The sequence below is a fragment of the Bos indicus genome, chromosome 26 (assembly GCF_029378745.1).
Source record: "Bos indicus isolate NIAB-ARS_2022 breed Sahiwal x Tharparkar chromosome 26, NIAB-ARS_B.indTharparkar_mat_pri_1.0, whole genome shotgun sequence".
NCBI classification, from domain to species: domain Eukaryota; kingdom Metazoa; phylum Chordata; class Mammalia; order Artiodactyla; family Bovidae; genus Bos; species Bos indicus.
The window spans coordinates 31,550,940-31,567,363 of record NC_091785.1 but is presented as its reverse complement, the minus strand read 5'-3'; the positions used below and the strand labels follow the sequence as shown (position 1 = coordinate 31,567,363).

Sequence of the window (16,424 nt, the reverse complement as noted above, 5' to 3'; positions counted from 1 at the left end):
ACATTTAATGGAGAATGAATGCCAGTACTTACTAAACCCTTCCAGAATTCTGAACAGGAAGGAACACTCCTAAACTCATTTTACAAGGCCAATGTCACCCTGATACCAAAACCAAACAGGAACATCACAAGTAAATAAAATTACAGGCCAATACTTCTGATGAACATATATTCATCTTTCATGTGAAACTGCTGCTGCTGCTGCTAAGTCGCTTCAGTCATGTCTGACTGTGTGCGACCCCATAGACGGCAGCCTACCAGGCTCCCCCGTTCCTGGGATTCTCCAGGCAAGAACACTGGAGTGGGTTGCCATTTCCTTCTCCAATGCATAAAAGTGAAAAGTGAAAGTGAAGTCACTCAGTCACATCCGACTCTTAGTGACCCCATGGACTGCAGCCTACCAGGCTCCTCTGTCCATGGGATTTTCCAGGCAAGAGTACTGGAGTGGGGTGCCATTGCCTTCTCCACATGTGAAACTGATTATCTTCAAAAGGATTGTAATAGAGGTCCAGTTGTTCTCTATCCTCTCCAATACTTGGTACTGTCAGTTCTTCTAATTGTAACCATTCTTAAATGTGTGTCCTGTGTCTGTTTGCCTTAGGAGGAGAAAACTGTTTCCAGAGACCTCCTAGCAGACTTGCTTGTATAGACCATGGCTAAGTCTCATGCTTACACCTTAGCAAGTCATGGTACTTTCAGTCTCTGCAGTGGGAGAGGCTTCTCCAGCAAAAGAGAAGGGGAATGGAATGAGTGTTAGTTGGACAACCAGTAACGCTTCCCTGTTATACCGTGGTTCACTGGGTTAGCTCTCTATTGCAAGCTGCTGAATGCAATGATAAGGGCTTCATAACTAAGTTCCTTTGAAGAAAATAGGAAAAATGAAAGCAGACCTAAGTTTTGAGCTTGAGTTATTAGAGACAGGTGACACTGGTGGGAAAGCTATGGAGCCAGGTTTGTTTCTGCAAACACTCTTTGCAGAACCTGACCTCTTTGATCCACTGCCTTTTCAGTGTTTCCTAGGATTTTGAAATAGTAATACAATTCAGTCTTCCTGGGTCTTTCAAGAACTTTGCAAGTCATCTGGAGCGGACAAAATGATCCCTACCTTGGAAAAACTGGAGAAAATGTGTGGACCAGAATTGGTAGTGAAAGTGTTAGTCATTCAGTCACATCTGACTCTCTGCGACTCCGTGGACTATAGCCCACCAATCTCCTCTGTCCATGGAATTCTCCAGGCAATACAGTCATTCCCTTATCCAGGGGATTTCCTGACCTAGGGACCAATCCCAGGTCTCCTGTATTGCAGGCAGATTCTTTACCATCTGAGCCACCAAGGGAGTGATCACTGTGTTAATTCAAGCAAGAGATACAGCAAGATTTCATGCCCTCCCTCCCAAACCCTTTGAGTCCTGACGAACACTAGGCCTCTTTCATATAAAAGCACTGACATTTGAATGAAAACCTCAGGAAAAGCTAAGCTGAAATTCTTTCAACAATTTCCTGTGTGTTCCCCAAGTTTTAAGCCAAGGATTTGCAGAGAAAGCCTGCACCTACCTTGCTACTACATTTCAAGTCAATCATCTCTCTCTTTTCAGGATGTTTCAAATGATGGTGACAGTGCAATGTAAAAAGCAATCATTACAGTTCATGTCACATTAAAACTATGAACATAAGAGTAAATGATCTCTCTTAACCAGAGTTCGATCTCTAGTTCTATTTATGCAAATACAAAGGGCTATTTGGATTAGTAATTATGTTTTTGGCATTTCTTGGTGTTTCAGATTACTTACTGGAAACAGCCTGCTGAATTCAGATACTGGATTCTAAATCCCTTATTCTTCTATAAGCCATTGCTCAACATGGATAATAGAAATGCTGTTACCAGTAAGTAGCGACTTGGAATGGAAAGAGGTTTGTTGGAATTCAGCATGGATTTTAGGATTTTGGTAATAGCTTCTTGAAAAACTTAAGTGGACGTTCCCTGTGACTGAGATGGACTTGGAAGTTTTAGTTTATTTAGTTTATTTTTTCCTTCTTTTTCACTTCTGTTATTATGAAATTATTTCTGGGGAAAATCCAGGATATTTTTTCAAGTCTTGCCAAGGATATATTTGCTGTATTTAACTTACTGCAGTATGCCTCAGTTCAGTTTTCAAGTCTCCCATCGTGCATAGTGCCCTGTCAGCTCTGTGTGTGTGCATGTGTGTGCAGAGAGAGTTTCAAAATTGCCTCAAGAAGATGCTTAATATCCAGCCAGAAATGAAGGATGAAAGCCAATTTCTTGACAGGGAAATAGATAATTATGAACATACCTATAGCACTGTGGGACTTCCTTCTCTCAAATCCCCTGGAAACTTGTTCTCAGAGCCCAGAGGGAGATTTTTGTCCCCCACTCAGCATGCCCTCTACTAACAGGCAGACTCTGGGATAAGGAAAAACATCCTTCCTCAAGCGGTCCTCTCTCTACCTCCTGTTTATGATAATGGCAGCTTGGACTCACTTTAATAATCTACTCTGAGAGGCATGTGTGTGTGACTAGCCTCTGCACAAAATGAAAAACTGTAATGTCACTCCTTTCCTCCCATTACAACTGGGTCCAGTTTCCTGGGTGAGAGAGAGGGAGGCTTCTTAATCATTGGAGCATCAGCTCTAGGCAAAATATTAATGCCATTGCATTTTAATTGTTGTCCCTTTTTTCTGCTCCTTTCTCTTCTCCAGTGTTCTGAGCATACACATCCTCATTCTCCTTTCCCCTATTACTAGGGGTCTATTCAAGTACCCTTTCCTGTCATAGGTCCCAGTGATGACATTCCCAGATTAGACACATCCTGCTGAGGATAAGAAGGGCTATACATAATCCCCAGCCCACTAGGGAGCTGTAAGTCCTCCCTTTTATCTCAGAAGCATAAAAGAAAATCTAAATGAAAGTGAATAAGAGAAAACTATTGCAGGGGTAATGTTGAATCTGCTTTAATTTACAAAAGAAAGTAATTTGCAAACTGCTTTACTTTAAATGTGATTAGCGACAAATTACTCCTGACTCAGCCCTCCTGCTGACTAAGTCCATCTGCCTTTCCAGATCCTCTGTCCACTCTTCCCTGTCCGGTTCTGTGCTCTGGGAAGGGGCACTTTTGCATTACTTCACCTTGACCTCTGGCCAATGGAGACATCAGGGTACTGGAGGGCAGGAGGAAAGAGAATGTATTTGTTGTCATTCTTTCTTTGCTGCCTGAGCTCCTCTTCCCAAAGCCTCCCAACTTCTGGCAGGCAGTCCTCTTCCATATCTGCAGCCTGAGTTGCAGCTATAACTCTCTCAGGGATCCAGGCATGGTTTCCTCCCTCCTCATTCCAGGGGAGCAAAGGGAGAACATGGAAAAGAGACCTCCCTCTTACTAAGCCCAGGGTACTTAACCAACCCTTATCATTTCCTCTTAGCTTTGCTCACACCTTTGTAACAACTCCCAGTTGAGTGTGCCATCATACTATCACTCTCTGGTCAGAATCCTCACAAACCATGTGGTTAAGAACTCGTTCAATAAATTTGTTACTACTCCTAAGATTTCAGACACTTACTAGGACATTCTTGTTGATAGCATAAAGACCAAAAACCCTTGATGACCAAATGGAATAGCTTTCAAATGGAGGATCTCAGCTTTTTGCAACTAAAAGTGAGCTGCTGCTGCTGTTGCTGCTGAGGCTGCTTCAGTTGTGTCCAACTCTGTGCGACCCCATAGACGGCAGCCCACCAGGCCCTGTCCCTGGGATTCTCCAGACAAGAACACTGGAGTGGGTTGCCATTTCCTTCTCCAATGCATGAAAGTGAAAAGTAAAAGTGAAGTCGCCCAGTCGTGTCCGACTCCCAGCGACCCCAGGGACTTCAGCCCACCAGGTTCCTCCACCCATGGGACCTTCCAGGCAAGAGTACCAGAGTGAGTTGCCATTGCCTTCTCCAAAAGTGAGCTATTTGGGTGCAAGATACACATTCTTCACTAATACTGCCTATATGGCACACTTCTTCATAAACTCTCAAGACACTCCAAGGAACACATACAAACACATAATGATTATAATTTTCACATTCTAAAAATATAACTATCACTATTTGCCAGACTTTAGGACAAGAACAGTCATGGTCTAAATTTGTATCTTATGTAAACTAGTTTCATAATCTAAAATTTAAAAGCGTGATGTGAAAGTCACTCAGTCGTGTCTGACTCTTTGCAACCCCATGGACTATATACAGTCCATGGAATTCCCTGGGCCAGAATACTGGAGTGGGTAGCTTTTTCCTTCTCCAGGGACTGAACCCATGTCTCTCACATTGGGCACAAGGGAAGCCAAAGAATACTGAAGTGGGTAGCCTATCCCTTCTCCAGTGGATCTTCCAGACCCAGGAAGTCTAGGGTCTCCTGCATCACAGATTCTTTACCAACTGAGTTATCAGGGAAGCCCCTGACAAAAGCATGATACTGACCTTAAAGTCACATGGACTTCATTCGAGGCTTAGATCTGCTGCTAGCTACTGTATATGTACACACTAGTATAGAATTTTTCCATACCTTAGTTTCCTGAAAGGAAAATGATACAGTGTTCTCATAGAACAGTTGTAAAAACTAAATGAGATATTTGTCCTGCTGTTTAAGCATGTGGTGGTGGTTTAGTTGCTAAATCATGTCATACTTTTGGCAACCGCATGGACTATAACCCGTCAGTCTCCTCTGTCCTTGGGTTTCCCAGACAAGTATACTGGAGTGGGTTGCCATTTTCTTCTCTGTGAGATCTTCCCAATCTAGGGATTGAACCTAGGTTTCCTGCATTGCAGGTGGATTCTTTACCAACTGAGCCACTAGGGAAGAGTGCCTGTTGCATAGTTAATGCTAAGCATTGGGTTGGCCACAAAGTCCATTTGGCTTTTTCTGTTCCCTCTTATGTAAAAATCCAAATGAACATTTTGGCCATCCCAATAAATATTAGCTAAAACAAACCTACAAAGACCAGACTGTGGTGCTTCCATTAAGCTTCTTGAAGGTAACAGCCTGTCTTGACATCTTTGTATTCTCCTCAGTAGATGTCCAGTATATATTGAGATGGATGGATGATGGATGATGGCTAGATGGATAGGGGGATGATGGATGAATGGTGGATGGATGATGGATGAGTGGATGAGACTGACCTCAAATGAAAGTTTCTTCAGGCTACTTAGAGTTTACTTGGAAGAGAGACATTAAGATTTCCAACGAGTCCTTTGGATCTCTGGATGTGAGGGGTTTTTTCAGCTTAATTCATTCAAATCATGGAAGTACATCCCTGTGTTTGCAGATTATTTTTTCATTTTTCTTTCAGTAAGAAGTTTAAAATCTCTCCTCCACGTTGTGCAATCTTCATTTTAGTTCTTTGGGCGCTTCCACAGGTATTTGTTCCCCTTGAGAATTATTTTGTGTTCCTTTCAGAACAAGGGTTGCAGTTTCTGCCAAAGCTAACAGCAGGAGGAGATCATTAGTTGACTAAATATTTCCACAACAAAAGTTGGGAAATTTAACCTTGAGGGTATTGGTATTTCCAACCATTCTCTATGGATCAACAATTAGGCCAAGTTCATCTATCAGTTATGAAACAGCCCAGGAATAATTTGGACTTTTATTTTTGCCAAGCAGCAAAATAAATAGAAAAGTATCAAAAATACCACACAAAAGCCCAGATTGTCTGTTCCTACATCTATTACCCTCTTAACCAGTCAGAAGTTACTTAATCCAATTACATTTTTTGTTAACCACAATGTGATAGGCATGCTGTATACCTGTTAAAATAATTCTTTTGCAACAAAATTTGGTTTTAATTAAAACAATCCCTATGACTCATTTGAATTATTTGACATGTGTAATTACTTTTTCCTTTTTTTACCAGAATGACATGACTGACAAAGGCTTAATCTCCAAAATATACAAACAGCCTATACAACTCAACAACAAAAAATCGAATCAAAACACTGGCAGAAGACCTTAATAGACATTTCTCCAAAGAAGATATACAGATGGCCAGTAGGAACATGAAAAGATACTCAACATCACTAATTATTAACATCACTAATTATTAGGGAAATGCAATCAAAACTAAATGAGATAATCACCTCACACAAGTCAAAATGGTTATCATCAAAAAATCGAGTATGAAGAGAAGGAAACCCTCCTACACTGTTGGTGAGAATGCAAGGTGCTGCAGCCCCCGTGGAGAGCAGGATGGAGGTTCCTCAGAAAACTAAACATATAGAGTTTCCATGTGATCCAGAAAATCCACTCCTGGGCAAATATGTGGAGAAAACTATAATTGAAAAAGATACATGCACCCTTATGTTTATAGTGGCACTATTTACAAAAGCCAAGACATGGAAACAACTGAAATATCCATCGGCAGATGAATGGATAAAGAAGATGTGGTGCATATATACAATGGGATACTCAGCCATATAGTACTATGGCCATAAAAAAAGAATGAAATAATGCCATTTTCAGCAACATGGATGCAAGTAGAGATTATCATACTAAGTGAAGTAAGTCAGAAAGAAAAAGACAAATACCATATGATTTCATTTATATGTGGAATCTAACATATGGCACAAATGAATCTATTTATAGAAATAGAATCATGAACATAGCAGACTTGTCATTAAGGCGAAGTGGGGAGGGAGAGGAATGGACTGGGAGTTTGGGGTTGGTAGATGCAAACTATTGCATTTAGAATGGATAAACAACAAGGTCTACTGTATAACACAAGGAACTATATCCAATCTCCTGGGATAAACCACAAGAGAATATTTTTTTAAAGAAGAATGTATATATGTTTATAACTGAGTCACTTTCACTTTGCTGCACAGCAGAGATTGGCACTACAATGTAAATTAACTACTTCAATAAAAAATGAAATTAAAATATGGCACAAATGAAACTATACAAAACAGAAGCAGATTCACAGACATAGAGATTAGATTTGTGATTGTAAAGTGGGAGAGGGGTGGTATGTAAGGGATAGATTAGGAGTTTGAGGTTGGAAGATGCAAACTGTTGTATTTAGAATGCGTAAACAATGGTCTTACTGTGTAGCACAGGGAATTATATTCAATCATAATAGAAAAGAATATTTTAAGAAAGAATGTATATATGTGTATAACTGAGTCACTGCTGTACAGCTGAAATTAGCATAACATTATAGATCAACTATATTTCCATTAAAAAAAAAAACACTTATACAACCATACAGTGGATTTCTATTCAAGAATAAAAAGAAATGAGCTACTTTACCTGCTCCAACATGGGTGGGTGAACATTAAGAACATTATTCTAAGTGAAAGAAACCAGATACAAAATTGCATTTATATGAAATTTTTTAAATGACAAAATTACAAGGGCAGAATCGAAGGAGAGGATACAGGATTGAGCACAAAGGTGCACATGGAAATATTTCAGGGTGATGTTAGTTACATAAGTGATTGTCAGAGCTTATGTAACTGCACACCCCAAATTTTGAATTTTGCCTTTGTAAGTTTCATTTCAATAAATTTGACTTTATGTAAATAAAGTAAAAATAGATAATATGTCCCTAAAAGTGAATAGTTACGAGGTTTAGAGATCACCTATTTAAAGCATTCAGCCACACTCTTGCTCTGCTTGGTGCTCTCTGCTCCTCCTCACTCACAGAAGAAAAGAGAGAAGTCAGGATAGTTCCTCAAGCACAAAGCAGGAAGTTACAAGAAGCAGTTTGAGTAAAGTTAAAAGTTAGCTCTCAATGGTGAAAGAAAACATCAATGTCAAGAGGAAGGGGCAGAACTCAAGCAGAGAGGAGGCAGAGGTGTGGTATCAGCAAAATTTCTGTATTGATACTAAAGCCATTTAGCATTGGAGCCATGGGAGAGGCTAGGAAAGGGATCAAAGGCAAGAGAAGTCACTTTACAGCACACACACTGTGCTCTAAGCCGGATGCTTTACTCACATTATCACACTTAAACTATACAACCATCCCATGAGGTAGGGATTTATTCAGCTATTTCTTCCACTATTACCCTCACTGTGTGGAGAGTGAAACTGAGGCACAGAGAGGCAGTGAGCAGGTTTCTTCTGACCGCAATTCTTTTGCTTTCTGGATTAGGTGGCAGAAAATTACTTCATCCATCATCCCCAGAGTATATACTTCTTTCACTCAAGAAAGCAACTAGGGACTTCCCTGTGGTCCAGTGGCTAAGACTCCTCAATCCCAACGCAGGGGGCCCAAGTTCCATCCCTGGCTGAGGAATTAGATCCCACACACCCCAGTTAAAGATCCCACATGATGCAACTAAGACCAGTACAGCCAAGTAAATAAAAGCAACCAGCCTTGGATAAGAATTACTTACTTCCATTTCAGATTTTGAGTTTGGGTCAGGTGCCAACCATGGTCCAGGCAATACTGATGAGGACAGGGAGGGAGAGAATGTGGTCCATCTGAATAAACATAAATGCTCTGCTGAATCCACATAGGTGATCGAGGGGTGGGGTGCAGCAGCAATTTCAGGAGGCCCCATTCAATTTGATTCTGTTAAGAAAAATGAACCAAAATTATTAATAGATAACTTCATGTGCCCTCAGTGTCGCACTTAGGCATTGTTTCCCTGGCTATTTAATCATCTGGGTAGCAGTTGGCAAGCTATGAACATCAGCCATATGTATGTGTACATAAAATTTTACTGGAACAACCACATCCATTTGGTTATTACCTAAGGTAGTTTGGGGGCTACAGTATCCGAGGTAGTAGCTTCAGTAGAGGTTGTATGATCTAGAAAGCCAAAAATACTTGCTATCTAGACCTTTAAAATATTTGCTACATCTGTGACCTGGGAGAATCTGCCTGTGTTTGAATTTTCTATTTACTAGTATTTGATTGACTTCCCTGGTGGCTCAGACGGTAAAGCGTCTGCCTACAATGCGAGAGACCTGGGTTTACTGACTGGTCAATTTCTGTAAGATAGAAAACCAGAAGGCTATAGTTTTATTGCTCTGTAAGTCATTAACCAGTTTTATAACTTATTAACAAACTCATTTCAGTATCCCCTTGACTGAGTGACTGTATAAATTCCCTTCCTGATTCTCATCTGAACCAGATTTGCCATCCTAATGATCTCCTCATGAATTAATAAGCTGAATAGATTTTTGATTCATATTCATTCCATTTGGTGTGAGTCATGTTTTTAACTTTTGTAACATTATACTTTGACAACTCCAAGGGACACCATTGAATACAATATGAATGGTGATAATTCTCAATACAGGAATAGTAGTACCACACAGGCAACTCTATTTGTACCCACTACAATAAGCTGAAGCTCCAATACTTTGACCACCTGATACAAAGAGTTGATTCATTGGGAAAGACCTTGATGCTGGGAAAGATTGAGGGCAAGAGGAGAAGGGGGCAACAGAGAATGAGTTGGTTAAATGGCATGACCAACTCAGTGGACATGAGTTTGAGCAAGCTCCAGGAGATAGTGAAAGACAGGAAAGCTTGGTGGGGTAGCAAAGAGTCATATATGACTTAACAACTGAACAACAATAACAATATTGTAGCTCATTTAATCCACACAACAGTCCAAAAAAGTATGTTACCTTACAACATGGAGAAATTAAGGCAAATATCAAAGGAGAAGAAAGTAATTGGAATAAACATCTTGAACACACAGAATCAAAAGAATAGCTAAGCAGCGGATCCCCAGGGCTCTGTCCTGTCCACAGGGACTGAGGCTCAGACATGAAAGAGCCTACCATGTCTAAATAGACAAGCACCTTGGTTTTGGAGGACTGTAAACCTTGATCAGGCAGGGAGCTGGCCTCATTTCTTCTACCCTGTAAAGTGAAGCAGAGACTTCAATGTCCTCACCTTTGTGTTCCCGTGTTTCTCAGCACAGTGCCTGCTACATGGTACACGCTCGATAAAAGTTTATTGAGCTAAATTACCAGCAGGTTGATGGGGATGATAAGGAGATATGACTGGCAAAAAAAAAAAGTCGAGATTGTCCACAGAAATAGTAATATATCTGATCTGCTAGGCCAGTTGGAGGCCAGGTTAGGAGGGAGGGGGCTTCAGTGGTAGCCTAAGGCTACATTTCCTCTTCACCAACTATAAAATAAAATGAGGATAACATTTGCCATAGTCTGAGCATGCAGAAGTCATTTTGCGCTCTCTTCTTTGTCAATGGAATCTTCCTCTGCTTCTGGGAGGAGCTGGGAGATAAGACCTGTTCCCCTAAGCCCCTCGGGGCACAAAGCCGGCCAGCTTTATTGAGTTACAGGAGCTGTCTACCTCCATTGCACTGACAAGCCGTGCCAGGCCTGTGCACACATCCTGAGCCTTCTAATCCCTTTAGTTCCATCACCTGGACATTTTATTTGAAATTGATTTTTAAATGTCTGAGTAATTGAGGTTTATGTGTAGTTGCCTCTCTGCCACAGAGGTAAGCGGAGGCCGCTTATATCCTCATTAAAGGCTGATTAAAAGTAATTGCATTACTGGAGGCCCCAACTGATGCCATTCCTCAGGGCTCCCACCCGAGAACAGCTTCCGTACTTGGCAGGTATGACAGTCTGGAGAGCAGAACTTTGCACCCCCTGTGTGTCTTCAGTAGACGACCAGCTCTAACAGGTGGAGCTTCCCCATCGGCTGAGTGCAAAAGAATCTGCCTGTCAATGCAGGAGACCTGGATTCAGTCCCTGGGTGGGGAAGATGCCCTGGAGGAGGAAATGCCACCCACTCCAGTATTCTTGCCTGGAAAGTTCCTTGGACAGAGGAGTCTGGTGGGCTACAATCCATGGGGTCACAAAGAGTCGGAAATGACTGAGCATGTAGAGAGAGCTCTAACAGGAGGTTATTTTCCAGACCTCCCATGGGTTCCATCTCCGTTGGTCAGTTGCAAAGACGTGCCTGACTCCTCTGAAACCCCATGGACTATAGCCCACCAGGCTCCCCTGTCCATGAGATTATCCAGGTGAGAATACTGGAGTGGGTTGTCATTTCCTTCTCCATCTTGCAGACCTCCCATGGGTTCCATCTCTGGGACACATATAAACCATCAGGTTCTGGGGCAGCCAAAATATCCACTTTTCCCCAGAAACATGGGACTCTCACTGAAGTCAGTCTTACAAGCAAATTTTTGAAGTAGGAAATCTAATATCCTTCGATGCTGATCTTTTAACCTTAGACAAGTCCTGGAGCCTTCTTTTCTCTCTTCCCCTCTTTCCTGTTCCATCCATCCCCCACCCCAACCAGTGTCCTACTCACCGTGTGTGTGTGTGTGTGTGTGTGTGTGAGAGAGACAATAGACTTGTTCCTTACCAAAAATATTGGCCTTCATTTTTGGCACAGACCAAGGAACAAAAGAGACTAATAGGAAGGGTTGTGATCTTAAAAATGTCCTGTCTTCCATGCTCTTGAGAGTAGCTTTGCCACTGACCATTCTAAGAGAAATAGAGTGCTAGGGTGGAGGTGATGACAAGCTCTGATGCCGAAGTCAGAAAAACCTGGATTTGGGACTTCCCTGGTATTCTATTCCAGTGGGTAAGACTCCGCACTATCAATGTAGACGGTCCAGGTTCAATCCCTAGTCAGAGAACTAGATCCCAAATGCTGCAACTACAGGCTGGCACAGCCAAATCATTAAATAATATTTTTTTTTAAATAGAAATACTGGGTTTGAATCTTGGCTCAAACCATTAAAACATAGGTAATCGTGGGCAAAATCCTGAATCTCTCTTGGTTCATTTTCTTCATCTGTGAAATGGGTATATCAAAACCAACTTCCTAGAGTAAGCATGAAGACATAATGAAATAGTGTACAAAGGAATGGGCATAAGAAAAGAGTTCACTCAGTGTGAGTTTTTTTTCCCTGAAGGGATTGTTCAGTTCAGTTCAGTTCAGCCGCTCAGTCGTGTCCAGCTCTTCGTGACACCATGATTTGCAGCACGCCAGGCCTCCCTGTCCTTCACCAACTCCCGGAGTTCACTCAGACTCATGTCCATCGAGTCGGTGATGCCATCCAGCCATCTCATCCTCTGTTGTCCCTTTCTCCTCCTGCCCCCAATTCCTCCCAGCATCAGACTCTTTTCCAATGAGTCAACTCTTCACATGAGGTGGCCAAAGTATTGGAGTTTCAGCTTTAGCATCATTCCTTCCAAAGAACATCCAGGGCTGATCTCCTTTAGAATGGACTGGTTGGATCTCCTTGCAGTCCAAGGGACTCGCAAGAGTCTTCTCCAACACCACAGTTCAAAAGCATCAATTCTTCGGTGCTCAGCTTTCTTCACAGTCCAACTCTCACATCCATACATGACCAATGGAAAAACCATAGCCTTGACTAGACCGACCTTTGTTGGCAAAGTAATGTCTCTGCTTTTCAATATGCTGTCTAGGTTGGTCATAACTTTCCTTCCAAGGAGTAAGTGTCTTTTAATTTCATGGCTGCAGTCACCATCTGCAGTGATTTTGGAGCCCCCCCAAAAAATAAAGTCTGACACTGTTTCCACTGTTTCCCCATCTATTTCCCATGAAGTGATGGGACCAGATGCCATGATCTTAGTTTTCTGAATGTTGAGCTTTAAGCCAACTTTTTCACTCTCCTCTTCCACTTTCATCAAGAGGCTTTTTAGTTCCTCTTCACTTTCTGCCATAAGGGTGGTATCATCTGCATATCTGAGGTTATTGATATTTCTCCTGGCAATCTTGATTCCAGCTTGTGCATCTTCCAGCCCAGCGTTTCTCATGATGTACCCTGCATATAAGGTAAATAAGCAGGGTGACAATATACAGCCTTGATGTACTCCCTTTCCTATTTGGAACCAGTCTGTTGTTCCACATCCAGTTCTAACTGTTGCTTCCTGACCTGTATATAGGTTTCTCAAGAGGCAGATCAGGTGGTCTGGTGTTCCCATTTCTTTCAGAACTTTCCACAGTTTATTGTGATCCACACAGTCCAAGGCTTTGGCATAGTCAATAAAGCAGAAATAGATGTTTTTCTGGAACTCTCTTGCTTTTTTGATGATCCAGCAGATGTTGGTAATTTGATCTCTGGTTCCTCTGCCTTTTCTAAAACCAGCTTGAACATCTGGAAGTTCACGGTTCATGTATTGCTGAAGCCTGGCTTGGAGAATTTTAAGCATTACTTTACTAGTGTGTGAGATGAGTGCAATTGTGCAGTAGTTTGAGCATTCTTTGGCATTGCCTTTCTTTGGGATTGGAATGCAAACTGACCTTTTCCAGTCCTGTGGCCACTGCTGAGTTTTCCAAATTTGCTGGCATATTGAGTGCAGCACTTTCACAGCATCATCTTCCAGGATTTGAAATAGCTCAACTAGAAGTCATCTAAAAAAATAATAACAACCCACCACCTGGCCTTGAAGACTTTTTAAATCTTACATTTTCCACTATGGATCATGACCTCTAAATTTTATGAAAGGACATTAACAAATTTCTGAAAGAAAAAGGAGGATGAAGAGTCAGGACTCTGATATCTCCAACCTTTCCTAGAACATACACTCTCTGGAGCTGCTCACTCTTTATCCATTTATATACCAAGGTTCTATGTAACTCTTACTTTGAAAAATTCACACTACTTTGAAAAGAACTGACTATGATTATTCTATTAGAAAATTCATGAAGTCCACAAGATTCAAGTAAAATCCCCATTTCCCATCACACTGCAATGTACTCTGACCATACCAGCAGGCAGAAGCTCCTCAGCGTGTGTGCAGGGAAATCTCACAACCTGTCTGGACTATTGTATTACTAAAGCTTTTGCAATAGAAAAAGGAAGATGCATACAGATACAGATAATAAGGGCTAAATCTCTAGGACTTGAAGGTCCCCCTCTTCTTTTAAGCCAAAACCTAGAGCAGCAGAGTTCTCATTGTGTTTGGTCTTTTCAAAGTTGTTCCTAACACATTGTTAGTGTCTGTTCTAGCACTTTGCACTGAGCTAGGCATTTGGTAGGAATTTGAAACATATTAGTCAAAAGACCAGTCAATCCTAAAGGAAATCAACCCTGAACATTCACTGGAAAGACTGATGCTGAAGCTCCAATATTTTGGCCACCTGACGCAAAGAGCTGACTCACTGGAAAAGACCCTGATGCTGGGAAAGACTGAGGGCAGGAGGAGAAGTGGGTGACAGAGGATGAGATGGTTGGATGTCATCACCAACTCAATGGATATGAGTTTGAGCAAACTCCGGGAGATAGTAAAGGACAGGGAAGTCTGGTGTTCTCCAGTTGATGGGTCACAAAGAGTTGGACATGACTGAGTGACTGAATAACAACAAAAGTCAATAGAAGAATCTCCAGTCCAAGTAGATCAGACCTATGTCCTCATGGCCTGTGCTGCTCTGCCCTGAAGGATCCAGGAAGTGTATGGTCTGCACTGAATGTATGCCAAGAGAACAAAATAAGTCAAGGAAATCTGCCAGAAGTGGGAAGTAGCAGGCAGGACCTCACAGAGGGGATGAGATTGAAATGGGCCCTGCCAGAGGGTTAGGTAGGACCTGGGAGGCCAGATAGAAGGTAAATGATTCTTAGTTGGATGCAGAGTCAGAGCAAAAGTAAGGAGCAGGACTAAACAGAGTATGTAAGAAAAAGATGACCAGGCTATGAGTGAATGGGATTCAAGAGAAATAGAAATATGTATCTCCCTAAATGATGCTAGAAAATATTGGGTCCCTGTCCTCACTTCTGATCAGAGAATTCATAGTTACCATTAAGAAGTGCAAATATGGATCTCCTCCTCCAGTATTTAGCCACAATCTGTGCCCCTTCCCCAGTTGAAAAGAAAGAAGTGGGCACAGACATTTAGTCCAATAAATTTTTTGGACCTTTGTATGTAGACACTTTAAAGTGGGCTCATTGAGCCCAAAGAACAATCCTATTTATCAGTTCAGTTCAGTCACTCAGTAGGGTCCAATCTTTGCAATCCCATGTGACGCCAGGCTTCCCTGTCCATCACCAACTCCTGGAGCCTACTCAAACTCACGTCCATTGAGTCGGTGATGCCCACTAACCATCTCATTCTCTGTCATTCCCTACTCCTCATGCCTTCAATCTTTCCCAGAATCAGGGTCTTCTCAAAAGAGTCAGTTCTTCACATCAGGGGGCCAAAGTATTGGAGTTTAAGCTTCAGCATCAGTCCTTCCAATGAATACTCAGGATTGATCTCCTTTAGGATGAACATGTTGGATCTCCTTGCAGTCCAAGGGACTCTCAAGAGTCTTTCCCAACACCACAGTTCAAAAGCATCAATTCTTCAGTGCTCAGCTTTCTTTATAGACCAACTCTCACATCCATACATGAATATTGGAAAAACCATTGCTTTGACTAGACAGACCTTTGTTGGCAAAGTAATGTCTCTGCTTTTTAATATGCTGTCTAGGTTGGTCATAGCTTTTCTTCCAAGGAGCAAGCGTCTTTTAATTTCACGGCTGCAGTCACCATCTGCAGTGATTTGGGAGTCCAAAAAAATAAAGTCTGTCACTGTTTCCATTGTTTCCCCATCTATTTGCCATGAAGTGATGGGACCAGATGCCATGACCTTAGTGTTCTGAATGTTGAGTTTTAAGCCAACTGTTTCACTTTCTTTTCTCATTTTCATCAAGTGGTTCTTTAGTTCTTCTTCACTTTCTGCCATAAGGGTGGTGTCATCTGCATATCTGAGATTATTCATATTTCTCCTGGCTTTTCTCCTGGCAAACTTGATTCCAGCTTGAGCTTCATCCATCCAGCATTTTTCATGATGTACTCTGCATACAAGTTAAATAATCAGGGTGACAAAACACAACCTTGACATATTACTTTCCCAATTTGGAACCAGTCTGTTGTTCCATGTCTGGTTATAACTGTTGCCTCTTGGCCTGAATACAGATTTCTCAGGAAGCAGGTCAGGTGGTTTGGCATTCTCATCTCTCTAAGAATTTTCCACAGTTTGTTGTGATAACCCTATTTATACATTTATTTATTCATTCAACATAACTATAGGCAATGTTAAATTGTTCTGGGCTGTGGTGATACAACACTGCATAAATCACTCCAAGTCCCTGTCCTTGTGGAGCTTATATTTACAAGGGGAGGAAAATAAATAAAACTTTATAGCATTAAGACTTGCGAGGTCAGCATGTTTCTCCTTTCCTTGGGGATAGGAGACTGAGTCATGGAGCATTTATATAAAATACCCAGGGACATCCACCATCCACAGCACACCCAGATATAGATGCCTTTCAATTCTGTACTTTTAAACACATGCCTTCTCATAACTAGAAAATTTCTAGCCTTCTCCCTTGAAGGAGAGGATGAATGAATGAATGAGGAGGAATAAGCCAAAAGAACTAGCCAACATCCACCTAACACCTGTGAGAAACATGTCAGACCCATGC

At 41.6% G+C, this 16,424-nt stretch overlaps 1 long non-coding RNA gene across 2 annotated transcripts in view; it reads right to left on the bottom strand.

Moving 5' to 3' along the window:
* Window positions 1–7,910: 7,910 nt before the first annotated feature.
* Window positions 7,911–16,424, bottom strand: part of LOC139179984 (uncharacterized) — a 93,873-nt gene continuing 85,359 nt past the window's right edge. For both annotated transcript variants that reach the window (XR_011564289.1, XR_011564290.1), the window contains one exon: window positions 7,911–8,561. This is a non-coding gene — a long non-coding RNA (uncharacterized lncRNA). The remainder of the gene's footprint in view (window positions 8,562–16,424) is intronic.